This window comes from Falco rusticolus, chromosome 9, assembly GCF_015220075.1.
Source record: "Falco rusticolus isolate bFalRus1 chromosome 9, bFalRus1.pri, whole genome shotgun sequence".
Taxonomy (NCBI): Eukaryota; Metazoa; Chordata; class Aves; order Falconiformes; family Falconidae; genus Falco; species Falco rusticolus.
The window spans coordinates 9,746,759-9,771,907 of NC_051195.1; the positions used below are offsets into that span (position 1 = coordinate 9,746,759).

Genomic DNA, 25,149 nt, shown 5'->3' on the forward strand with positions numbered 1-25,149 from the left:
TAAAAATCAAATAAAAGCAATTATCTGAATTTTCAAGAGGATCACCTCTTCCTTCCCTGAGGTACAGAAGGGAATGAATTCAGGAAATCATTAGAATCAGAAACTGGCACTGCACAACAGAGCCAGTGTTTGCTGTACAAAGACAAACAGAAATCTCCTCCCAGGCTACCAGGCTCCTTGCTAAAGCTGTTGGAGTGGAAATTCCACCTATAGGTGAAGAAGGGTAATTAAAGAGGCACAAGAATTTCTTTGTAGTAGGGCTGGCTTTTCTACTTCAGAGCAGGCTTCGGCTTTTCAAGTATTCATATTCTTCACTCGCACAGAAAGCAATGGACCGTACCGCAGTATTCCGAGCTGCCCGCAGAGCTCTGTGAGCAGGTACCTGGGAATTAGTACCCGTTAACGCGCCCCGTGCAGCACTGCCTGCCCTCGCTTCCTCCCCTTGAATCCAGGGGACCCGATTTAACGTTTCCCTCTGCCTCCTGCAGCCCTTCAGGCTGATGGAGAGGAGACGCTTTTCAGCTGGAAAACGGGCTTCCAGTGAAATCCCAGTCTTTTGTGAGACTATGTTGATTTCAATGGCATTTTCAAAGGCAGAGAGCAGAAATTGATCATACCAACAGTCTTGTTTATTTTGACAAGAAGCAAACATTTGGGCTGACTCACTTCAATTGTTTTTGTTTCCAATGTTATGGGATACAAAGTATCACAATGTTGCTATTACTGTTTAATATTTTGATGACGGGCATGGTTTTTCAAATTTTCACTAGAAATCTGCAACGTGCCAACTTTTTTTCTTCAGCTGCTGAACGACAGCAAATTCTGAAGTAGAAATCTTACCATCAAACTAAAATGTATAGCTCGGTTAGACATATACTGCTTGGCAGTCGGACTCGGAGCAGCTCCGCTGACTGCAGGGGAGCAGCTGTAGCTTGCAACGCTGTTCCAGGCGAGCAGTGGTGTGTCCTGTGTTATTGAGCACTGGTAGATGGTAACAAACCGCTGATGGGGCAGATCTTACTCCGCCAGACTGATATTCATAAGTGCCCTGACCTCTGTGGTGGGAGGATGGCTGAAGTCGGATGCCACGTTTTCACCGTGAATGTCTCACGGCTTTGCCGTACTCTTCGTCGAATCATTTAGGGCTTGATTTAGCACCCTGGTTCCAGCTGGGGAAGAGGTGATTTTCTTCTTTTTCTTCCTCTAGCCAGCGAGGGTGAAACCACGACATTCAGTCTTGCAGAACTGGGTCCTTACACATCTCATATAACATTGCCACTTCTTCTAGGAGCCTAAATCTTGCTCTGAAGACAACCTCTCCGTGGCTGATCTTTGGCACCCCAACAATTAGCAGAGCAGACACGGATTTAAAATGTACCAACCATTTTTACTTTATTTCAGTCAAAACAATTCAAAAAGGAAAACATAATGATGAAAAAAAAAGTCCCAAGGAGGTAGGCAGATGGGGAGTGAAGAGCCTCTGATCCTAATCTTGCAACAAATCATACGTAAGTGGTGCCTCAGGGAAGTCATTGGGCTGCAGGAGTTTCCCTGTTGAGCATTTTGTAGAATTTGGGCTTTAACTTCATGTCACAAAAGCGGAGAAGAAACACTGAAATGGAGGGAGGTTTGACTCTGCTCCCATTGATGCCCTGTGGGATTCATTGTTCAGCTTCCCTGAAAAAAGAAAAAAAAAAAGCAACAGCCTTCTTGTTACATGTGTTTTATAATACTTGGAATATAAGTACTGTCGGGCCAGGCTGCCAGGTTTTTTGGCATACTTTTTCCCCAGAGAAATAGCTAAGTTCTTCAGTAGTCTCAACAGCAAAAAGACTGAGAAATGCAGGCTCTTGGCTCTTCAAATTAAAACAGGAAAAATAATCTCACTACAGGTGTCTAAATATTACATGAAATACATGAATTCAGCTCTGGCAAGATGTGTCTTCCACATACCTATAAAATAGCAGAAAAGATTGTTCATCTTTTTTAAAAGATCAGTGTCACTTCTCCCTACCCTTTCCTCCAGGTCAATTCAAAACCAGATGGGAGGGACATTTATTATCAGGCTAAGGGAATTTTTTAATCGCTTTTTTGCTTTTCCCCATCTCCGTCACCCAAGGGGCCCATTGTTCCGCTTGTCTCTTCCCCACTCTGTAGGGCCAGAACAAGGCCCTCTTCAGCCCCCGAGGACTGATCCTAAAATATCCTACAAGGAGGCAGCTCCGAGGAGAGGATGGGCTACAGCAGCACAGATTGCCCCTAGCTGGGACGTGAAAATGATAGAGCAGTGCAGGCAGCATGAGAATTCGCACTTCCTCCTCACTAAGATTTCTTCTAGCAAAACTGCCTCGTGATTTCAGGACTTTGATGACAGTACCTGGTACTCCACTGACCTAATCTTCAAGTCTTACCAAGCCAGCGTAGGACACAATGTTGGAGGTGTCACTCTGCACTCTCCATCACATGAGATTATGGAGTTTGGACAGGAAAAGTTTTAGTTGCTAGCTTCCATCTACAAGTTTCATTCAGTATTTAAACAAAACCCTATAGTAGTAGTCATTCAACATATGCTATACGCACTTCCAGATGGGTTTGGGAATTTTCCAGGTTTTTAGATGAGAAGTCTATGCAGTAATAAGCAATCTTAAAGGCACTTCTACATATTGGGACTATTTCGGCCCTTACCCATCAGATAGGGTCTAACCACTGCATGCCAGCTGCCAAAAGAAAAGAAAAAATTCCGCAGAGGATATATGGAAAAGTAGCATTCGTAACAAGAATTTCATCAGACGTCAAGAAGCCATTAATTCCAGTCAAACTTGCTGCATGAGCCCCTGTTTAAAACAAGACACTGGCAAAAAATGCAGAATCGCTAACAATAACAGCAAATCAAATGGCTGCTGCTTCAGCATGTATACTGGAAAAGACGTATGTATAGAGCTTAAACAAAATAAAGCCCCGCAGCTAAAGAAATGGCTTAAATGATTACTTTTCTGCTTTTAAGTTTTCGAGGGCAAGGGAAAGTGGAACAAGTGTAATTCCGCTTGGAACGATAGCATTATTCTTTTTCTTTAAAAGAACAAGCACAGCAAACAACTTTGCACACTTCCCTTCGCAGCCATGTGTTGTGGTACAGCAACTAGGAAATAACTGCCCGGCTGTGGGCCACGCTGGGGCTGAATGTGTGGGGCTGTGCCTGCTCCACAAAGAGAAAAACTCCACAGACAGTTTGGAGCAGGCTAGTAAGGATCACAGGCTCAGGTGGTCTAAGTTCCATTTAAATGGTGATGACTCAACACAGGGATTTAAAATATGCAGACAGTGTTGCCGACTTGTTGGAACAAGGCACTTGACAATGCAGTTTCCCTGTCAGGAACAGGTTCAGGTACAGTTTCTGGTCATGCCTCTGCCACTGATTCTTGAGTAAATCACGATGCCTAGATTTGCAAGAATATCCGCTGCTGCTGGGTGTTTGGGTTGCAAACATCCAGTAAAGGGCACCTGCACCGCGGGCGGACTTGAGTCAGCTACAGTTCGTATATTCCAACAGTCCCAACCAAATAACCTGCTGTGTCAGCATTCCTCTTGCTAGGCTCTCAGAACAACCACTTCATTTCACAACCACCACCTGTGATGTATGTTGATATGCATATATTTGTATTTACTTAGACCTACCTGTATTTAACAACATTTATTCATATTTTCCAGGCAGGCCAAAAGAATGGCACAGATCTTTAATTTCTAAATAAACTGTTCACTAACTGCAGATATTTTCATGTCCAAGCTATCACCGAGCCACTGTGGATGTGACTTTTGGACGAGTTAACAGCACAACTCTTCTTGCTAAGGATGTTGAATGTCGGCTCTACCAGCAAACTGCTCTTGCTAATCTGATTAACCAAAACTCTTTTCTTAAATTAGGTGCTGACCAGAGAGATGCCTTTGGTGCTTGCACTGGAGCAGTAAAGGGAGAGAAGGACTAGCACTATAATATCCACATTGCCGCCTTCTATTGGTCTTCTAGGCGACTGTGGTCATTTCACCATTCGATGATACAGTTTTCCCACCTGTGAAATGGAGATGCTGGCACCGACCTTGCTGGTGTAAAGATCTTTGAAGCATACTGGAAAAGGAACAGTGACATTCAGGCACTATGAAGAGAACAGCTGTGCTTGCACCAGGCCCGGTATCACCAACATTGCTGCTCACAACTGGCCTATGAGATACTAAAAGGATATATATGAATAATATTAGTAGGTATCATAAATGCCTTCAATTCACTAGTCCTTTAAAAAAAACCTAGGGCCCAGACAAATTCCTTTTTTCTCCTTGTGACCTGTAAATCTTCCCCAAATGGAGGTATTAGGTTTTCCCTGCCTGTGCAGATGTATTTGGGCAGCAAGTGGAGGAGCATCAGGTCCAAGGGACCTTACCAGATTGCAGGGTTACTCAGCTTGAGTAGCCCTGCTGCTGGAAACAAGTGTTTATCATACAAGTTGCTGCTAGACATAAACATCCGAAAGACCTTTGGTCCTGTGCTAACACAAGTTAAAGTTCTAACTTAGCCTCACAATGCTGCTGTACAACAAAGCCAAGCTGAAACAAATTCCCGACAGACGCAGAGAAAATGTGCTCCAGCTGTAACCCAACTCACCTTCCTTCCATTCAGGCCCACAAACCCCACAAACGATGGTTTTAGACACCCACCATCCATTCTCTGAAGAACAGATGAATTTACTGAGAAATTAAAGGAAATTAATACAACAGAACTTACAATCAGTCTTAGCAATACTACTCTTTTCTCAGAAAGACTGCATTTGCGTGAAATCTTCCACTCCTACAAGATTCTCAATTAAAATACAGGTTGCTGCAAACTGAAAATTTTAAAATGACACCTTACCATCTTTAATCCCTATCAAGCATGAGTATAGGCATTCTTATTAGCATAGGAAATAAAAACCTTGAAAGTATGTCTATTGTTAGAAGCAAAGTAGAAAATAGTCTCTGTCCTAGGCAGCTTCTCGTTTGATCGAATGCCACCAATTAAAAGCTGCTTTTAAAATAATTTTGCACTAGATTTGAACAATTTTTATCCCATAGCTACATTTTTTTAACTTTAGCTTTAAAATGGAAAAAGTGTCTTCAAAGCCATGTTTTTTTTTTAAAAAAGCACCTGAATCATATGAAACGTGTTTAGTGCATCAGGAAAAATATGCTATTTCAATGCAACCATAGTTCTAGTGATTTCTTTCCCTTATGTTTTAAGTAAGTGCAGAAACATTTACGAGTCCTACTCTCAGAAGCAGTGGTTTGGACATTTGGCAGGAAGAAGGGGTTGTTGGGTTTAGGTTATTTTAGTTTAGGTTGGTTTTTTGTTTTGTTTTTAAGACAGAAAACAATCGGGAGATTGCACATTCAAAAATCAGTTTAAAAAAACCAACCAAACAAAAATTGAGATCCTGACAACTCCCTCAGCCCAGGAAGTATTAAAAAGGACTAATTATTGCCCCAGCTGTGGCTGAGTAGCCGATTTGAAACAGCTGTAATAAAACCCCTCCTGAAATTAGCAACTGGGTAAGCTGCACCGAGCCTTAGGGAAGGGTTTGGGAGCTTGTAGCACAGCTCTTGAGTGCCTCAAGGTTGCAGGACATGGTTTTGTGTTTTCTGTTATCCCGGAGCAGCCTGTCTTCAGTCCTACAAGTAAGAAGCACAGCCGTTGCCGTGCTGGCTGTAGTAAAGGTAGGTGCTATGAGCATAAAGTTTTTTGACTCATGTATATATGTTTAAATACGTAGCGATGTGTGGTTGTAAGTCCTACATTCTCAAAGCTTTGTTGCAGTTCCTGAGCAAGCTCTCTTTTGTATCTTGGCTCAAGCTATTAGGTCTTGGTAGCTTAAAACTCTTGCACTGACTATCTGTTGAAGCGTCTGTGAGCCAAGATGGGTAGCCGTGTACAAGCTGTGTACAAGCAGGTGGGACTGCGGTGTCATGGGGACCAACAAGCACACCTGAAATCAAACAGCAGGTGGTGGCATAAAGATTATTTCTGCAATAAGGACATCAGGTTGATGCTTTCCAAGTGGTTTCAGTCTTACGAATGCAGATCTCTTTTCAGTGACTAAAAAACCAGTGCTTGACTTAAGCGATTGAGATCTCAAACAATGTATTTTGGAACTGAAAGCTTTTCAGCATGAAATGCATAGTAGTGCTCTGAATTCACAGTACCTTATGTTATGTTGCTGTGCTTCTCGAACAGCCCCTTGTGCTGTTGGCATAAGGATAACAGGATTGTCCTAGGGAGCTGCTCGGGTTTGCTTTCGGAGGCGATTAGAAGCAGCTAATCAGTTGGACAGTGTGTGTCCCCATGTGCTGCCTTGGTACGAGGAGATATACGCTGCATGTTCTTAAACCTGTCTTTCCTTCATATGCCTGAAGTTGTTCAGGAGCAGTTAATTCCTGAAGACCCTAAAGGTCCGTGGAGCAGAGCAGCGAAGGTGAGCAGCTGTGCCTTGGGCTGCGGCACCGGTGGCTGCTGCCTGGCGTGCTGGGCAAGGGCTGGCAGGGAGGTCTGCGTGCTGCCCCGAGGAGACCTGCCAGCTTGCCTCTGAAGATCTTGAGGGTGGGGGGAATGACCGGAGTCTTAGGGGTGGGCAGCAAAGGGGGGAACCCCACCCCCGAGACAAAAGCAACCTGAACCCCCATGTACAAGTCCTCTGAGAAGGCAGCACACCGTGCTGGGAGACCCATCCAAATCCGAGCAGTGCCAGGGTTCAGAGAGTGAATCCTGATGCATTCAGGGGAGTCTGATAAGGCCTCTGGGAGGGGGAGAAAACTGGTACTATTTTGCAAGTGATCGCCATAATAGCAAGAAGAGAGCACAAATTCATTTCTCCTCCTGTCTTTCACTGGCTACATGGGAAAAGCTGGGACATTAAGTGGAGAAAGCGGGGGAATATTTGATCTTTAGCTTTAACCTGCCATGAAAAACTCAATGGGTTTTGGGTTTTTTCTAGATTATTTTTGGGGGGGGGTCTGGTAAGAGATTCTGAAAGAAACTGTACCCAGGCATGACAGCTGTGTTTGGATTAGTGTACTCTATCCATTTATTTATGTAAAAATCCCTGCATTTTATTTAAGAAGCATGTTCTCCTGAGCTTCCTCCTCCTCCCCTTTCCCACTAGGTTACACAACTGACACTTTTGCCATGACAAATCCATGAGTGTCTTAAAAATTCACCATGAAAACCCTGGAGCTTTAATTATTGTGCATTTACATAATTAGTGCAAATACATGCAATTACCATGTGTACCTACACAATTACCAGCTACAATGATGTACTAACAATCCTTATTAAACTTCAGTGGGGAGGGATGTGCTGATTGTATGCACGAGCAACATCTGTAGTTTCATCTTCCTTTTTCTTGCACTTACTTGAAATAGCCGTGAGTATTTGGGGATGGAGGGGGGGTTAACATGCTGAAAGCAGTGACCTACTGAAAGTAGGTCAATAAGCTGTCCAAATTGGAGTTCTAGTGAGATGAAAACTCAAGATGGATATTCCCAGCAATGTTTCCAGGATGCAGTGGCTCCTGCAGTTAACACAATACCGTTAATTCTTGATTACCCATGGGTTAACTATCCAAATTGTGAGGCAACTGTGCTGCATCAGTATCTACATCCTCTATCACATCTGTAGTTCACCTGTATAGAATTCCCAAATTTCTGTCACATCTGCACTCTTCCTCCGGTTACAAGTGTCTGCCCAACTGGAGTCCTCCTGACATGCCCCTTGGCTGCCGTGTTTAGCTGGATGTCTACTACTGGGGATAGCCAAGCATTTCCAAATCACCTAATTCAAAGATGAGCTGAGATAAATAATGCAATTACAACAGGGGGTGGGTGGGTGGTGTAAGTTTCAGCTTGTGAATGCTCTCTTTTGCAAAATATATGCTTCCTTTCTTATCGTGTTTAATGTAAAAAACCCAAGCCTTAGGAAGCCTCCTCATTCAGTAGTTCTTCAGGGCTCTTCTGTTCTCTAGGAATTTCAGTGGCCTTCTACTTCTCTTGGCTCGCAGACAATAAAATACAGCAAATGATGCATTAGGGACCACACCTCTTCCTGTTGTCTTCAGTTTTGCACTTATTCTCCTATTCAGCTGTAAGGAATTTGTTGCCTGTGGTGCTTTTGCGAGAGAGCCTTATTACGAAATTCTTCGCTGCTCCCTGTGCCCTGCATAGTCCCCCAGAATAGGAAGCAAAATTGACTGCTGGTTTGGTGGTTGGGTTTTTTTGGTGGGGTATTTTTGTTTTGTTTTGTTTTCTTTCCTACACTTCACAGTTCAAGCCTTGATGGTCTTTTGTGCCACTTGCACATATGCATGTGGAATGTACAGCCACACTGAAGAGCCTGGGTTTTGTTTTCTTTTTTACCTCTTAGAGAGTAGAAACACATACTGTTTGTTAAAGCAGTGAAAAATCGAGAGGCTAATTGTTGCTGCTAAATGCAATAAAGTAATACTTTGGGCTCTCAGGCATGTTTTATGACCAATATGGCAATTACTGAATAAAATCCCATGCCCCAGAATGTTTATTTGTGTAAACAACTTATGGTTATTTATTCATATTTTATGAAAATATATATTTTTTTTCCAAAATTGTGTTAGCCATCCCTTGTGGTACAAAATACAGTTGGTTAGGAAAAAAAAAAATACATTAAGCTGCATGCTAAATGGGAGGACCCACTGAGAATCTAGTCCTAAGTGTGTTTAAGGCTACATTTTATTTAGTGTGATTAGCTGTGTTGCGAAGCATTATAATGTCCTGGCAAGCTCTGTCTGATACAAAGCAGTCCTCGCTGTCCTTTACAATAACATCTTATTTTACTGTTGTTTGCTCTCCTTTCACGTTTTTGGGCTGGATAGTTTAGACTAAAATCTCTCACAGAAACTCAGACCAGAGTTCAGCCTAAGAGTTCTCCACTTGGTGCTGGTGTTATTTGTCATCTCTGTCTCCTAACTGGGTCAGATAAGAGCTGAAGTCATGGGGAGAAACAGAAGTAGGGCTCTGACTTCACCATTCATGCCCTACACATGGCTGCATTTGTTTTTCTTTAAATCTCATTACCTTTCTCCATTAAAATTCAGTGAGGCTAAAAGAAGGCCTGCTTACTGTCAAAGGCTGGCTGTAGGTAGTCAAATGCTAGGAAGACAGAGTAGGATTTTCTCTACCATCTGTGAAACAGGAATTCACACCGTGGATGTCTCTGCTAACATATCAAGTGAAACGCTCTCAAGGTAAAGTGCATGTCTGGTTTTATGTAAGGTTATCCAATTGCATTATTTGGAGCAGACTAAAAATAAGGTCCTGACGTTTGCGGTCATTCAAAATCCTTGGGTGTTTTTGGTTTGGTGGGGGTTTTTTTGTGGTTTTTTTTTTTTTTTGGGGGGGGGGGGGCAGGGTGCGGGTAGGAGCATGATGTTGCACATCACAAAGTTGGAAGATGGCCAGGGTGCTAATTATATTCTGCCCGAGTACATCCTCCTGACTTTAACGTCGGATAACATTTTGTTTTCTTTTTCACTTTTTTTTCTCCTGAAACTCTATGCTGCAGCTAGAAAAAAGTTTAACAACAGAAGTGACTAAAGTCCCTATTGACAAATCTCAGTTGCAATGTTTGGAAGCTATTTGCTTTATGGGCAAGGTTTGCACGAGTCAAGCGACTTCACCCCAGACAAAATTTTGAACGGAGGTTTCTTAAAGTTGAGACACGCTTGGTTCTTGAATTTGGACTTTGATTTGGGTCTGACAGGGCAGTGACTTTATCTTCTTTAGAAGGAAAGGTTGTATGCACTGGGCTGACTAATGTTTATGTCTCCATAAAAAGTATACTTTCGGCACTATATAAATAGAATGTTTACAATGCTGTGTTTCCTCGGCTCGCATATGTTAAGTTCCTTTTCGGTATAAGCACACAGCATGCCTTCTTTTCCTATCCTTCCAGCTCTTCTTTGTTTTTGTTTTTAAGCTGTATCCTTGACCCTTGAAGGCATACATCCTGGATTTCAGCGCTATCTTCCTACATCGTATTTTTAAAGGCTTTATTCTCTTTGCCAAACGAACTAAATTGCCTTGCGCGAAGGCTGGGTACAATGCTGTCAACGACAGCTCCGCTCCTTCTCAGAGCATACCCCATGATTAACTGAGACAGGGGTGCAGAGTTGCTCGGCACTTAATTGGGTCTTGTGTTTGCAAGACCAGGGACTTGCTGTATGTATATTTTGCCTTACTGTGGCACCCCAAAGAGCCCCTAGAAGAGTTTTAGACTTCTGAGTATATGGAACAGTTTGCAAAAGACTGGCGTAAGTAGCGGCTTGGTTCAGAAAGAATGACTGTAAAAGGATGTACGAGTGTAAATTCCCGTAAAAGATGAGGTATGTTTCCTTAGTGACTAAAAAATGCCTTCATGATGCTTCTTTCTTTCCCTGTTGCACTGAAGCTCCTCTGGAGGAATCCAGTCCCTAAACTCACTCACAAGTGACTATGTGACTTAAGCAGTGTATGTTGATGAAGACGAAAAAGAGATCAAATTTAAGACAACATGCAAATGTTTTTAGGCCTCAAAAGGAAGGGTGGGGTGGGGTGGGGGGGGTGGGAAGGGGAGAAAAAGCCCAAACCTCCAGCCACTTCCCTCTTAATGTCTCATAATTGTTTTCAATTTGTTTTTCTCAGTAAAATTGTTTACTTTTTCCTCTAGGACTCCAGTTGCATAACTGCAAATTTCCTTAATGTCTTCGCATAGCAATTTCATCTCTAATTTAAGAATTCAAATAAACCCTGTTTTCTTTCCCATACTATTAAGGAAAAGACAAAAATGGACAGAGTTGTCAATAAACTGTACCAGTTTCTCACTGCGTAGTGAGATGTGTACAACCTGACTTCAGCCTCACTTAATCTCACTTTCCCACGGGTCTAACTTAACTCCATCCAGTAGTACTACTCCAGTCATCCTACACTGTTGCAAAGTTGGAGAAAGGCTTGTTCTCCCTCATTTTGAGGCTGCATTAGCTAAACTTCAGCGCAACTAGTGACAGGAGTAAGCATTTGCATGAGATAAGCCTGTGGGTTATGACAGAAGAGTAGATGGGAGATCTGTGATGGGTGAGCGGTTCTGTGAGGGCCCAGAAGAACCTTCAGGATGTGTGTATCTGGGGAGCACCAGGTGCAGTGGTGCCACATGCATGACTGTGACATGAGTACTGCAAACAGCTATAAGTAAAGCAATGCTGATGGCAGACACTATTAGTAAGTCTGTGCTGATTGCGGGCAGTCTTTTGTGCGTGTTGTACGCCTGCAGCCCCTCTTGAGCTGGTTGGAGTCTGCTCTTAAACTAGGCAGCTTAGTCACTAACGGCTGTAGCATCCAATAGCTCAGCGTGGACTTGCGATGTAAGCGCTTAGTCCTTTTGGTCTTCACGGTCTGCGCTGAACCCAGCGCTGCAAAAAGCTTCCCTGATAGCAGTTACCTGATAAAACTTTTATACGAGTAACCCGGGGTACGTCTAGCTGCAATGCCTACGTGCCACCTCAATCAATTCCACTTTCATCACGGTGCAGTATGAATCATGATAGCAGCAAAACCTAATTTGAACCACAGCTGAAGAGGGTTAGTGGGAGGTGATATTCTGGTTTAACATACAATCCTCTGGAGAAAAGAGTTCAGATCTGTCTTAGGTTATATAACAGAAATGAGGCTAGCAGATTTGGTCTAATCCCTTGTGGACAGGCCCACCACAGAGCGTGGAATAATGTGGATAACTGTCTGTCCGCCTGCTCGCTGACGGCCTCGCTACCGCAGCAGCAGAACGCTGCTAAGCCGGGACCCGAGACTGTGCTGAAGCTTGTGCAGCTTCTGGTTTAGGGCTGGTTACAACTCCCCAACTCCACATCGTCAGGAGCACTCGTTTGCAAAACACAGCCCTGTCTCTTACACACAGAAAGGGATTTCCCGTTGCAAATGCTGCTTTTGCTTTGCTCTGATGCTGCAAGGGACTTGGAAAATTAGGCTGATTAGTCTAATTGAGCACTTCCTTTGTGGGGGTGTTCTTGCCATACATCTAAACTCCTAAGACACCCCCCCCCCTTTTTTTTTTTGTCATTCTGAGTGGCCAGTCCACCTTTCATGCCCCAGCAGGCAACTGGCAGTAAACTGGAGAAACTATAAAAGCGATTTATTCTTTGTCATGGATTAGCCCAGTCCCTGGTTGACAGTGAGGCCATCACCAGGGGTTGGAGGCACCTTTCTGACTTCATGAATCCTATCGGCACAGTCAGAAAGCGAAGGCCCTCCTAATTTTTAGGGTGTTTAGCTGAATTTACGAACAGCCTGATAAATATACTAAATATAACCCAACTGCTGCATCCACTTTTGGGCCAAAACTTAGCGGGTGCCGAATGCAGCCTGTGCAGGAAACTGGGAATGTCTCCTGCAGCCGAGAGTGTGAAGGGCTCTATACGGACAGGCGGAGCAGTTGGGACCTGGCTGTCACACCCGTTAGCACTTGCTGTCACTGCAAGCACCGTCTGATCTCTAATGACCGTGAGTGGCCAAGGCTGTTGCCGTTGCACATCCCCCGTGGACTCTGGCCCCTTTGGTGCCCCGGCACAGCCTGTGGCAAACCTCGGGTTAGGAGGGACGGGGCTCGGAGGGCACAATGGCACCTGCTGAAGCCCTGAACTTCGTCCCTGCAAGCCCTTTATTTTCCTAGCCTTGTGCTGATCAGGCAGCTTAGTTCCTGAAAGATGGCAGGGTGATGCAGCCGGTAAATCCTACATGATGGGGTGACGTGGAAAGTATCCTGCAGGAAAAACTACAAAAAGCTTGAAAAAGTGAATGTGTTACTACCAATCTGTTTTCTGCCTGGATGGCATCAGTGGAAGTTGTACGTAAACACAGCGGACAGGTTATGCCCTCGTAACTGCTTTTCTGCACAGATACGTGTAATTGCCTGATTTTGTATTTCTGTGAGATGGTTTGAAGCCACGAAACATCAAACCCGCTGCTTGCCTTTGCCTATGCCCAAGACAGAAGTTTTGACCCTTTACCAAGCTGACGCCTTTTTAAAAAAGGTATTAATTGCGAATTAATGTAGTACTGCAAATTAATTTACCATTAAGGTATGATGCACTGACATTTGTGTCATTATCAGGAAATGACTACATTGCTACAGTGCCATTGCTGGTCACTTACAGGGCCAGGTTTATTTATCCTTGCTTTGGTAACTGGTATCAAAGGCTGTGCAGGAGCTGGGGGGGGGGGGGGGTAGTGGGGCTGATCAGGGATTGCGTGGCCGTTTTAATCCGTGGACGGCAGGGCTGGGGGGGTCGCCGTCGGAGGGGCTGAAGGTGGCATCGTGCCCGGGGGTCCTAACCGCGGGGGAGGCGCTGCTCGGGAATGACACCCCCCCCCCGCCCCCAAGGGCTGGCACCTTACAAGAAGACCCTCCCAGGGCGGGTAACGGGGCCGCACCTGCCTTAGGCCGCGTCGCCCCGGCTGCAGCCCCCGCCCGCTGCCCGCGCCCCTCGCCGCCGCTGCGCCGGCGCTCCCCGCGCTGCCAACCGCCGCCTCGGGGAGACGGACACCCGCAGGCCCGAGCGCTGCCGCCGCGTCCCAGGCGGTGTGTGTGCGGGGGGGGCGCCGGGCCGTGCGCCTTTAAGGGGCGGCGGGCGCGGGGCGGGCCGGCTGGCAGCGGCATTGTTCCCTGACGTCACTGGCAGCCTGTGCGGCGGCGGCGGCGGCTCCTCTCAAACTTGTCTTTGTTATTCGGCGCTCCCCGGCTGACACCGCGGCCGCACGCAAAACGCGGAGCCGGACCGCGCCGGAGCGGCGGGACCCGCCGTCGGCCGCCTGCCCCCGCGGGGGCGCTGCCCGCCCGTGGCTCCCCCCGCCGCGCTCGGCGGGCGCCGGCCCCCCGCACCCCGGGACGCGAGCGGGGGGCGGCTGGGGGCGGGGCGAGCTGTGTGTGTTTATTTTTTTTTTTTTTTTTTATTTTATTTTTCATGGCGCAAACGAGCGGCGGGGTGGTGGTGGTGGTGGTGCAGCCCCGTGCAAACCAGTACGGAAACCAGCGTGGGGGGAACGGGGGAGCCCCGCGGGGTTACCGGCGGGGAGAGCCACGTTAACGCACGGCGCCGGCTGCACGCATGTTGAAAAATAAAAAAAAATAATAAAAAAAAATTCCTCACCCCGCCTTCCCCAAAGATCCGACATCCCTTTAAAGTCCCGATCGTTTCTCCTCCTCCGACAAGACGAATGTGACCAGCGAAGGGCTGCACGGTGCTGTTTAAATTGCTTATCTTAATTGCATAATCTAACAAGCCCCGTTGGAGCAGGGATGAATATATTAGGCTTATTAACAACTCATCATAAAATATTGATTGTCCTGGAAGTGTTTTATCAAGGGGAAGAGAAGTCGAGGGAGATGTTTTTTTAGCAGATTGGTGCTCGCCAGACAAGGACGGGTTCTTATTTTCTCCCTGGAAATCAGGTTGGATTTCCGGGGGGTGTGTGGGGGGAAGAAAATAATAATAAAAAAACCAACAACAAACACCAGCACAAAAAACACGCCCTATTGTTAGCGCCGCGGGTGCGCTCGGGGCGGCGGGGGGGGTCCGGTCCCGGCCGCCCTTCCCCCCCCCGTCGCTGGGGCCGCCCCCCCCGGCCCGCCCCGCCGGTGTCCCCGGCAGAGCCCCGCTGGCGGGCGAGGACCCCCGGGGGCGCCCCGCTCCTACCTGGGTGGCGGGAGCGGCGGGCGCTGACAATACCAGCGGCCCCGGGGGTGGCGGCGAGTGCGGGGGGGCTGCCTAAAGTGCGAGCTACGGAGCGACGGGGTATCTTGGCGTCCCTGTGTCATCCCCTGGCCCGCCCGGTAGTTCCATTCATCCATCCCCGTACAAATTCTCCCGTGCAGGCGGCGGCGAAGGAGGCACCGCATGCCTGAGGGTGTACCGGGTCCGGGGTGGTTTTCCCGTATTTAATAATATAAAAATCCAGAAGGGAGGATAGAGATTCTCCTGCTTTCAGTTTCCAGAGTGGAAGTGTTCCCGAGTGCCTGGTATTCAGGAAGACTAAACCGAGAATCCCCGCCTTTAAAATGCACTGTAAGACAATATTTGTATTTTAACTCGTATCGAAGATTTTGAACTTTGTGTGATTTGGGGAGCGGAGGGGGGGGGGGTGATGGGGGGGGGGGGAGAGTGAAAGGGAGAGGGCGAAGGGAAGAACATCCCTGTAGGAGGCAGCTCCCTTTCAGATAGGAATCTGGGACAGATTTTGCCAGCAGCCACAAAGCATGGCCCTTTGGTAATAGAATAGCCAATGTAATTTGACACTTCAACTTGCTGTGCTCTCTGCTAGTTGATTCACTTACTCACCCACTAACATGAGCTCCTTTTCACTGTCTGCGGGCAAGGGGGGGAAAAGGGGGGGGGGGAGAAGGAAGAAAAGAGAGGGGGGGTGTAAACAAAATTATAGATTTAAAAATACCCGAGTAGAGCTGCAAATCAGTTGGGGAGAGAGGATTTTGCCTGCCTTCTTCCTTGTTATTTCGCTGCTGCAAGGCTGCTTTGCAAGCTGTAGGTAAGTTTCGCGTCTATTTGCGCTCTCCGCTCGCACCTCCCCGTTGGCGGCCGGGCAGGGGTTGCGTCTCGGCGGAGCAGAAACAATGGAGCGGCCACGCTGGGGAAATAGGTGTACGGGGGTGTGGGGGTGTGTGTGTGGAAAAAAACCCAAAACACAAAACCTATTTATTCTGCGAGGGCAGAAAATGTGCGGAGACTCCTTAAAGGGGCAGGCTGTCCCCGGCGAGGGCGGGCGGGGAGCCGCGGAGCCGGGCCCGGCGGCGGGGAGGCGGCTCTGGCCGGGAAATGCCCTTCCCGGGCGGGCCGCGGGGGGACCCGGCCCGGGTCTAACTTGTGGCGGGCGGGTCGGAACCGCCGCAAAAACAAAGCGGGGGGGGCTGCGGGGCCGGGGGCGGCGGCTGCCCCCGGCCGGGGCGAGCGCCGTCGGGGCGGGCTGGAGCCCCGCGGCGGGGCCGGGGCTGCGGTGGCGGCGCGGGCTGTGCGTGCCCGGCCGCGCGTGTGCTGGGCAGCGGAGACGCGTGGGGGAGCCTGCGGCCGCGCTCCGGGCTGCGGGAAGCTTGCCTGGGTGCGAATTCCTTGTGTCTGGGTTTGGAGAGCCAGTTGGGACCGGGGCCTCGCTCGGCAGGCAGGAGGAAGGAGCAGCCCCCCCCTCCCCTCGCTCCCTCTCTCTCCTCCCTCCCTCTCTCCTCCCTCCCCCCGGTGCATCTGTCCAGGAAGCCGGCGGGGCGGAGGGGAGGGGGCGCGGGGGCAGAGGGCCGGGGGGGCCCGGGCCGGCCGCCCGCCCGCCGCCTTTGTGCGAGGGGAGCGGGGGAAGCGCTTCCAGGGGCGGCTGGCGGGGCTGCTGGCTGGGAGAGGGGGAATGGCAGTCAGTTAAAAGACACTTCAGGAATGTAAACATAAAAATAGGAGCCATCCAGCCACGCTTTTATTCGCCCCCCCCCTCCCCCCCCGCCCCGTGCCACTCGGGATAGCGCCGAGGGCTGGCTCGGTAGCGGGGACGGAGCAAGGCAGCCTAAGGCAGGGGGAGGAAGTTGTTACTATAATGGGGTTTTTAGAGTGTAAACTTCGTTTTGCACGCGTAAAGTTTTATATCGGTGCTACCTCGGAGCCTGCGGTTAGGGGCACCGTGTGTGTGTGTGTGTGCTGGCCCCTGGTGTCCCTGCGCCTCCCCCCCCTCCCCCCGCCCCCCAGCTGCAGCCCCCGTTACCGCGCTGCCGCCGTGCCCGGCGGTGGCGGCGTGACCCCCGCATCGCGGCGAAACGGCTTTTGTCTGGGGCTGTCGGGGTCCCGCTGAACACTTGGGGCAGCTGCACAAATGACTACAAATTGCGGCCGTATAGACGGTTTGTGAGACCCAGGCGAACTTCAGGACCGGCTCTGCATCGCCGGCCGATTGTGCGCCGGGTGTGTATTTTTGTGCTTCAGTTCATAATCTGCAAACGGCTTAATGGCTCTGTAGTGCCAGAGGAATTGGTTTTCTCCATTTACTTCAGCAGGCCTGAGTGAAGCTGGTGTTCTGACTGCTTTTTTCAATGCATTGACATGAGAGAAGAGGATTTAACTTGGCAGCCCGAACAAATGCTCTATCAAAGGTTTCCTAAGAGACAGTAGGAGAGTGGGGGAGATGAATGACCTGGGGTAGTTTTAGGGTGCTACCTATGCCGGCTTTCTTTTAAATATGAGATGGCCATTTAAAGGACTCTGAATAAAACTCCGCGCATCAGAAAGGCGAGGGGCTTATAAAATTTAAAAGGGCAAAAGCCCATTAATGCTGTGGCAAAGCTTTGGCTCCCAGCTTTGGTTGAGTAGTTCCAAGTGCCTTGAAGTGCCAAAGCTTTTAAGGAATCTTTAGCAGCAGCTTCTCTCTAGCTGCGGTCTGGACCTTGGCCTTGCGCACTGGGAGGTTAATGGTGCAGCCTCCCCTCCGCAGGCAGGGGAGCGAAGGTGAGGATGGTGGGCACCAGGGCACCGGGGGTAGCCCAGAGGTGAAGCTAAAGCCGGCCAGGGGGAGCAGCTCCTTGCTGGGATGTATGGCTAAGGTTCCCCCTTGCTGGTGGGAACTTGCTCTGGTCACGGTGCCAGGGCAGTAATGTCGCGTGGTGGCAGAACTGGTGCTCAAAAGTATTGCTAGCACCAGCAGGAAAAAGTTTTGCAGAGAAATACAGCAAAACTAAACGCCGCCGACGGTCTTTGGGAGAAGGATCCCTCTAACACGCGTAGTTGGTCTCGGATTCAAACCTCTGCTTCCTCCTCTTGGTTAGGGGAAGGCTGCTGTGGCATCAGTCTGCTCCCGGCGGGGCCTGGTGCAGGTCTGAGAATGCCAGGAGACTCGCTCTGACCTTTTTCTGTTCAAGTTGAGGATGTCGAAACACCAGCCATTAAACAAAAGACACATTGAAAGCGAGATCTGCAATGGAGCACGTGTGACTTTGAGGCTAGTTGAGTGCATTTGGTGACTGTTTTCCTCGGAGTTTGGAGGAGGGGGGGGAGGAGAAAGAAAAGGCCACTTATTTTTCAAATGAAGCCATGGAAAACATGACTTGAAATCCTCTAAATATCCCACAGTCAAGGACCTTTCTTCTTTTTATCTTTACTTTTAAAATGTTGTCTTAAAATGTCGTTATTTCTGCTTTTTTTTTACATGCGTATCTCTAATTGCCAAATTACAAGAAGAGTGTTATTTTTTTTCCCCATGGGTGCGAGGAGGACCAGAAATTTTGCAGTATGTCACACATTAAAAAAAAAAAAAAAAAAGTGTCTTTAGCATTATGTTTTAAAGCAATGAAAAATTTCCTGGGATTTAATTGACAGATCGTGATTTTTATCTACTCAAGATAACGCTACCTCAGAAGGTGGCTGATTTAAAGATTATTCTGTAAATTGTAATTTAAATTTACTTTGGGCTTTCAGAATTTAAAAAGAACACCCTCGGGACCAGTTGATAGAGGTATCTAACCTGCCAATGACATTCATGTCAACATGGACAGATGCTTTTATTGTTTACATTGTTTACAGTCCACAATACCTTAAATAAACGTTGATCATGATTAGAAACAATAATTGAGTCTGTGGCAAAGGATCAATGAAAACTTTGTTTCAGGAAAGAAGTGAGTTGCTGTGTATATATACAGAGAGTGTTTTGTGCTGTCTGAGATGAAATAAAACTGGGATCTTAATGTGGCGTACTCTTCCGTTTTTAGGATATTTTAAGAAACCCACGAAAGATAATAGATCAGTTTCTGCAGCATCTGAAAGATTTGTCCTGATCAGCAATGGTTACAAGGGGTGGAAAGGAGAGGAGGCTCTCTAGCATGTTTCCATTCATAACTTTCCTTGGGAGTTGCTTGCCCTTTACCCCAAATCTCTTCCACTTTTATAGGTTCCAAAGGTTTTGCATCCACAAAAAAGCCCAAAACAAACCTAAAAAAAGCCCAACCAAACCCTCACGGATGGGTTATATCACTGATACCATAGTTGGAGACGGTGTTGGCTGTTTTTTAGCAACTTGATGTTTGTACTAGCAGCCTGGAAAGCCTGGATTCTCTCCTGAAAAGGAAGAAAAATAGATCCCAGAAAGAAAACAAAGTTGGAATTCCTTTTGCCTTCCACAATGTTGTTGATAGTCTTCGGGGCAATGGGGATCCAGCCTGTTTCCAGTTGCACAGGAGGCAGTGTGACTATGAGAAATGGGTGTAGCGGCTGGCCAGGAGCTGTGATGCCTGCCGTGCTGCTCTAACAACGTGCGGGATCAAATGCTGTGGAAGGAGTGAGCAGGGGTTGTTAGGGCTGTACCTGGGAAAGCCTGTTTCTCATAAATAAGTAGGACTGCAGTTAATGCCTGTGGTAACAGATTTGACCACTATGCAATTGGCTGATTTGTTCACTCCTAGTTAGACCAATTTTTGTGAAATCCTATCCTATGTTACAGCTAAGTGGCGAGAATATTGCTGAAGAGCTTAGAGTTGGTTTATGGTTGTTCTTGTCAACTGGCTGTTGTGGGACGAGGAACACGAGCCCACTTTATCCATTTGGGTTTGTTTTATGGGAAGGCACCGTGAACAGTGCATCAATACTAGACCACCATGGATGGGCACTGGTACACCTCCTGCTTAGATGCGGTATGTTTTCCTTCTACTGAATTTAGGTGTGTGCGTGCTTTGCTGCTGCTGATAAGTTGGGGCTGTCAGTGGTGTTAGAAATCACTTCTGCTTTAAAGTGGTGTCTTTGGCTTAAAAACAAAAGGTTTGTAGATTGAAATGTTGCATTGTCATATTGATTTATTTTTCCCCCGCTTCTTTTTTCTAAAAGCAAAAAGTTCTTACATAGCATTTTTGATTTCCTTACTTTCATTGGGTTTCACATGATCATTAGCATTCAGCTTGGTTAATGTTAGAATATTTTAAAGGTGATATAGACTGCAAGGGGAATGTCCAGGCAGTGGGTTGTAATGGATCTGCACAGCTTGACTGTTGGAGGCAGTAGTGTATTATGAGAGTAGGAGATGGTTTTGCACTTGTTACGTGTTTATTTTTGGTTCTAATAGTTTAAGATACGCTGAAGTCTACGTTGCCTGCAAAGATGAGGTTTTCCAGCTTTGGTACAGTGCCTCTGCCCTTCCCTTTATGGAGCAGGGCAAATTTGTATGGTTATTATGTATTTAGTAGAGAAAAATAAAGTTTTTCTTGGATGGAAAGTGATTTTGTCTGCCTAATTTCTCCTGTAAGTGTCAACAGAAATTAAGTTACTCCGTAGGGATGACTCATTCTTAAAAGAACCTGCCCTTCTGAAAGCCCACATAGATGATCATTTTATCAAGGCTACCTATAGCTTCCATCAGTTACTCATGCTTTTTTAGACCTGTAGTGGAGAATAGAAGTAACTCATACCCCATCTTGAATCCTGGAACAGCCAAACACAGTCACTTCCAATGGGGAAGGGGCAATGGCTGACACTTCTCAAAATAAGGCTCAAGGTCTGATGAAGTATCTAAGCTGGAAAACAGACTTTTGTCCTTGCCACAGGTAATAAACCCCTGCTCGATTTATTGAATTCTGTCTAGTGTATTAATATTGAGGTAGTAGCATACAAGTTATCACGTTAACATTCCATTAAGATAAATGTGGGAAGCGTATCCCTTGGTTGGTAATCCAACGTTTGTTTTGACTCTGCAGAGCAGCTTTGAATTGATTCCCAAAGCGAAGCAGGAAGGCTTTTGGCTCAATACAGGGGCCAGGGAGGAAAAGAAATCAGTCAAAACTCGTTAATATGCACAGTGCTACAAACCTGTGGAAATTTCACACAGCTGTGGATTTGGATTGCCTCTACTGCTCATTGTTTCCATAATGAGTGTGTTACTAGGTGATTTTTTTTGTTTGTTTGTTTTTCCTGACTTAATATTTGTATGTCAGTAGATGGTGGAGAGCTGATTTACAGAAGCGATATCCTCGTGCTACGACATCCTCCATCAGTCCTGTGAGACCTACCCAGGCGATGCTCGGGCTGCATGATCCATACGTACTAGTGTTGTCCTTTCCCTGTAGAGCCATAGTCCAGTTTCTTGGCAGTCAATGTTGCCCGCGAGCACAGAGGGACTGTGGTTACTGGAAGCCTTTTCTTGCCAGAGAAGAGCAGCGCCACTGTGGGTTTAACTTTGGAAAGGGGAACAACTCTAACCTCTGGGTAACACACGTGCTGTCAAAGGTAGCATGAAAACAAAAGCCACAGACTTTGGTTTTGGTTTTGCGTGATGCAGGTTGATTGTTGTCTTTATTTGGTCTTCCTCAAATCTTCCTTGTTCTGATGGTCTGAACTCTTTGGCCACGGGTAAACTCTTCTGGTGACTTATTTTGTAGTCAGCTTGGTCAGGACAGCATTAACTAGAGGGTACTAACTGGTTGGTCTAATGCACAAATGTGGATAAACTGCCCCATTCATCTTGCAGCTCTTTGTACCTGTGAAGTATCACTTTTTGTCTTTGCTAATTAGGTAAAAACATGTATGTTTGAGCAGTAAGAGAAAAAGCAGTATGTTGACAACAAGTTTGTGTTGTCTTTTGGATATGTATGCATTTTATTAAAAAAAAATAATTCCTTTGAGACCTTAGGGCTGCAATGACTGACCAGCTGACAAAGCTAATGGTGTCAGTCCCTGAGATTTCTAGGTAGTTTCGTAACTAATCAGAAGGGTTTATTTATTGGGGCTGCAGTGGCATAGTTATATGACAGAATAGTGGGGGCTTCAATTGGCCATTTAGTAGCAAAAACAGTTCCCTTGATGAGCGTCTGCTTATTTCTTGGCTGTATTCCTGATTCCCTCTGCGAACAGCAGAGCCTTTTAGGCTGCTCTGAAATACACACCTCCTGTATCTCCATCAGTAGATTCTGAAGTGCAGGTTTCTCTTCCTCTCTTGTTTTTGAGCACCCATTCCAAAACCAGATGAACGGATTGAATACAGGCTTACTGTGTAAATAAGGGCTTTGTGGGATGGGGGAGCGGGACAAGGTAATGCTGAGGCTGACTTAATGCTGGGCAGCCGGTGCCTGAAAAGGTTTGAAATTGGACTTCTCTGGAAATTGCCTGGTCTTGCACTGACGCTGGGAGGGGGGGTTTCCCTAGTCTGGTCATGGTTTCTCCTTTGCCGAAGGAGTTTTTTGCAAACTTTGCAAAGTGTTTTTACAACTTCTCTTTTGCGTGTCTCTGAAGTCTCCCTTCCCCTGTGCTGTTCTTTTGGGCATGGTTGTTGTCCAGCAGCCACCTGGTAGATGGGCATCCTCCAGCTCAAAGGTTGCCATCTGCTTTTGGTTATTTTAGAGGTGCGAGAGCGTGTTAAGGAGGTGAAAAACCCCACAAACCAACACCACAAAATTGTTGAGCGACAGTGGGGAAAGGCTCATGTCTTCTGTTGCGGGACCCCCACCCCTCCAACTACGGCTACTTTCGCAAGGAAGCAAGAGAAGCTCGCCAACCTGCCGTCCCTCTGCCTCCGGACCTGATTTGCGCAGTACATCTGTTCATGCAGCCAGAGCGTGGGATGCCCCCATAGATGGTTTGAAAATAAGAAATACCTTACGTAACATTACTTCAACATAAACAGTAGCCTTCCTTAGCATTGCACTTATCTGGTAAGATTTTGGCTGTTGTAAATGGCAAAAGAAAGTGCCATATAAACAGGAAAATTTTCTTAGAGTGTTTTTGCTTAAAATACATTGCAGAAATACAAGTTCCTGCAGCTAGAGTGGTTTGACAACAAGCACTGTCAGTCTTTAATTTTAAAACGTGAATGTATTCGTAGGTCAACAGAAGACCCATTTGGTTACACCCCCACCCCCACCCAAAAAAAAAAAAAAGGCATGGGAGAAAATGAGAAAAACTTTAAAAAGCGGTTTTAGAGACTTTGTTGACATTGAATTCTCAGAAGAGCCATTTGTTTATATATCTATCTATATACGACAGAGAGAGGGGTTTATTATCCCACAGGTTTGCAGGGGGAGAGGAAGAATGATGTGGTTGTCAGGCAGTCTACCCAATCTCTTGGTGTCCTTGTAAATTCCGTGTTTGTTTAATGCTCTTACAACCCTTTTCCCAGCAGTGGGATCACAGAAGTTAACTTGTTTACAGCTGGTATACAGCTTACGTTGGCCTCCCTTACAGCAACCCAGTGCTTTCCCCCAAGCCTTTTCAAAGAAAGCTTTTCATCCCTCCTCCACTTAGCACAGGTTGATGCACTTTACATTTGATTAAACAGGGTTTTTTTTAGGACTGGAATGCTTGTTCTAAAAAGACTCCAGGCCAGTGAACTGTCGTTCTGCACATGCTCTTGGCATCCTGATTTTCTGTGTGTTGTTTGCCATCCTTTGAGTGCTTTACAAAGCCGTGAAGTCCTGCCTTGCCACTGAGATACAGGTATTCTCTCATATTTCATAGAACGCTGAGTTGCAGTGGGCACACATGTGCAGATGCAGTTCCGTGGCTGAAAATGTGAACTGAACGTGTGTTGTGTTACCAAGGCTGTTTATCTGTTGGTGTTCATCCTGTTCACAAGTCCCTTCTTTCTTGCTGCTGCGATATCTGCTGCGATATGTCTCACCTGGCAAGACCTAAAGCAGCTCTAAGGCCTTCTTAAAGAAATCTGTTTCAGGAACTATACTTCAGTCTTCTCTTGTCCTCCTCTTAAGTATGAGGTTTCTCCCAAAACGTACATTGCTCTCTTAAAAAGTATTGGGTTGCAGTCCAGCTGGAGTTCGATACCATTAGACACGGGAGCCTACTAGCTTTCCAGCTGAATGCATAGCTTTGGCTTTTGGCACTGTAAAACTCTTGACATCTCGCACATTAAAATCATAACAGTATTACGTAAGGAGAAGTTATTTTGGGTCACTAGCGGAGCCTTCTGAGGCTTGGTTAAAGCAGCCGTGTGAATTCAAACACTTGGGCTCACGTCCTCTTCCTGCAGCTCTGAGGGTGTGAGGGTGCAGGTGGCGGGTCCGTCCCAGTCACCTGCCCTCGGCTCTGCTTGGGCTGCAGTGCCGGCTCTGAACCCGCTCCTGCCGCAGCGGCTGGCACGGCTGGGGGCACCCCTCGGCGGGGGAGGCTCAGCCTTGCCCTGCGTCAGCTTTTACCCCTTCCCGGCTGCTTTAGGGTGGGACTGGAAGGAGAAACTGGAGGGCTCTGCTCTGACCCGGCTGCTCTGTGCTCTGTGGCAGCTCTGTTGGCAGTGGGGGGACAGGAGTTGTGTGGGAAGGTGGATACTCGGAAGCGCTTGAAAATCTGGATAAACAGAAGTCCCACCTCTGCAGGCAGCACCTGCTTGTTTATGTGTAACTCAGGAGTCACCGTTCCAGTTGGTTGTGTTATTCTTTACCAAAGGACAAGTAAAATTGTGACAGCGGCTGTCGGTGACCAGCAAGAGACAGTGTGCAGAATAAATCTAGGGGGAACCCCTGAAATGTTTGTTAATAACAAGTACTTAATCCTGGTGTTTAACAAAGCTATATAGCTTGCACATGAAAGGTGCCATACTCGGACTTGTCTGAGCGGTGTAAATGCTTCCCTTCAAGACCAAACCTTGCATACCAAGTGATGCTCGGCTATGAGTTACAATAAGGGGAAGGCCGTTCAGACCTTGTTTATACTCCAGAAGCAATTGATGACAGGATGCAAGATAAATATTTTAAAACATTCCCCTGAAATTGCCCTGTCCTCCCCCTCCATCTGTGTGGCAGGGAGGGCAGAGGTGGTGGGCACTGCTGCCGGTGGCCCTTGCTGGAGCAGCGTGGGTTGAGGGAGCAGAAGGGTTTCCCCCGAGGTGCAGCCCAGGCGGTGCTGGGCGCTGCACGGGCTGGGGCGAAGCGGTGGCTCTTTCTGCACAGGCTTTGCAAAGGGCAGTGCTGTGGGTAGTTAGCAGTTCGGACCCTTTGTTGATGAAAATGGGTTCCGAAAAATATTTGCAATCATTTTTGTTCTACCTGTATTCGTGGTAGGTTGTTCTTTGTAATGGGTTGATGGGTGCCTGGGG

General features: G+C 47.1%; 1 protein-coding gene and 1 long non-coding RNA gene across 9 annotated transcripts in view; one reads left to right on the top strand and one right to left on the bottom strand.

Moving 5' to 3' along the window:
* Window positions 1-607: 607 nt before the first annotated feature.
* Window positions 608-14,549, bottom strand: LOC119153148. 2 transcript variants are annotated; one of them, XR_005106076.1, is made up of 4 exons: window positions 14,241-14,549; window positions 4,068-4,226; window positions 2,581-2,717; window positions 608-1,677 (listed from the first exon to the last, which is right to left on the bottom strand). It is a non-coding gene; the product is annotated as an uncharacterized LOC119153148 (long non-coding RNA). The 2 variants fall into 2 exon arrangements; XR_005106075.1 differs by lacking the exon at window positions 2,581-2,717.
* Window positions 14,550-14,808: 259 nt separating this feature from the next.
* The window catches only part of ZMIZ1 (zinc finger MIZ-type containing 1), a 357,468-nt gene continuing 347,127 nt past the window's right edge, over window positions 14,809-25,149 (top strand). For 6 of the 7 annotated variants that reach the window (XM_037399105.1, XM_037399103.1, XM_037399110.1 and 3 more), the window contains exon 1: window positions 15,521-15,633. The gene's annotated coding sequence lies outside the window, so the exon portion shown is untranslated. Of the gene's footprint in view, window positions 15,156-15,520; window positions 15,634-25,149 lie in introns of those variants that run through there. The other variant, XM_037399104.1, reaches the window with a different exon arrangement.